General features: G+C 36.0%; 1 protein-coding gene across 4 annotated transcripts in view; it reads left to right on the top strand.

Moving 5' to 3' along the window:
* Positions 1 to 1,679, top strand: part of prkcbb (protein kinase C, beta b) — a 139,278-nt gene that overhangs the window by 105,405 nt on the left and 32,194 nt on the right. The gene's annotated exons all lie outside the window — the stretch shown is intronic.

Raw genomic sequence — 1,679 nt, 5'->3', positions numbered from 1 at the left:
TCTACATCCCTAATCCTACACAATACCTAAACTTAACAACTACCTTACTAACTATTAATAAGCAGCAAATTTGACGTTTATTAAGGCAAATTCATAGTTAGTCATTGTTAATAGCGAGAATTGGACCTTAAAAGAAAGTGTGACCTACATTGAATGCATCACGTGTCATTTGGACCTGTTTATATAATTCATGCTTAAATGTTAAATGTAACAATAAAATGATGGATTAATCATTTTTGATAAAGTATTTTTAAATTAATAAATTGATAACATATCTTTATGTGCCATTTATTGTCCTCCAAAGAAAGGAAACATGATTGAAAAGAATGACAGTAAAGTAATTGATATACAGCATTGTTATAGTGTAGTAGTTGGTGCCTGATTGCAGGTAGTTAGTGAATGTTTTGCACTTAAATACTTTACTTAAAACTAAAAGTGTTGCAAATGTTTAGTGAAATCACTACTATCCTTCTCTCTCTCTGAGTGGTGATAGCCAGAGGCTGGTTGCCGCTGTGGCCTGGAAACAGAAGTTATCTTTTGACATAATCTGACTCTGTGGTGAGGCCTGTTTCCTGCTCCACCCCCAGCTGCATTAGTCACTGAACACGAATGCTAATTCTCTTCATATGTACTTCTAAAATATAGGACAGACTAACACGCCACCTGATAAATAAAAGATTACTGCATGCTTGTATTAATAACAGATATCTGACTTGCTTTATCTCTCTTATGTCTTTTCTGAGGGCAGAGCTCCAGTTTCAATGCTCTCATCAGACTGATATATTATTTATTAGACAGATGTCTGGAATAGGCATGGGCCGATTACCGGTTTCAAGGTATACCGCGGTTTGATCATTTCACGGTTTCAAAACCGCTAATATTTTCCATTATACCGTTCCTGCGGTATGCGCTGTTTTTCATGTCAAAATTCTCATTTACTCATCCTCATGTCGTTCCAAATCTGTATGATTTTCAAATTTTTTTTTTTTAAGTCTCTTCTGCTCACCAAGGCTGCATTTATTATGTTTTCTACTTGAATATATTTTCAAATGTAATTTAATCCTGTGATGGCACAGCTGACATTTCAGCATCATTCCTCCAGTCTTCAGTGTCACATGATCTTTCAGAAATCATTCTATCTACCCATTTGCGGCCATTTGTAAATTTTATGGGTTTGGCTTACGGTCTCATCCGCTTACAGCTATTGTTAGCTGCACAAAACAGCTCATTTTTGCTGCTTGATATTGCAAATTGGTGTGTCTTACCATATAATTTTAATGTATTATCTTAATTATGAACACACTGGTTTGTAGTACAAACAGTTTTACCGTTTACTGCACATTGTTATTCTTGTCATTATTTACCTATAGCGGTTAATGATCCGGAAGTCTCGCCCATAGGCTTACTTCCGCGTTGAAGAAAAAGGTGGATAGTTCATATTAAAGCAGCGTTTCAGCGCAGTGCTGCTTTGTTTACGCGGTAACCAAGGAAACGCAGTCTCTGGTGTTCCATGAGCGCCTCCTGCTGTCAGAGAGTGAATCTGCGTCTCATTCAGAGCTTCTGCTGTTTGCTTCATTCAGGCATGTAGTATAATTTCACAAAGATAGTCAGAACATTCTGTTTTTGCTTCAAATTGGGTTATTATTAAATCAAATTATGTATATGAAATTATATAACTA

This window comes from Sinocyclocheilus anshuiensis, unplaced genomic scaffold, assembly GCF_001515605.1.
Source record: "Sinocyclocheilus anshuiensis isolate Anshui unplaced genomic scaffold, SAMN03320099.WGS_v1.1 scaffold813, whole genome shotgun sequence".
Lineage (NCBI taxonomy): Eukaryota > Metazoa > Chordata > Actinopteri > Cypriniformes > Cyprinidae > Sinocyclocheilus > Sinocyclocheilus anshuiensis.
This window is presented reverse-complemented; position numbering and strand designations above follow the sequence as displayed.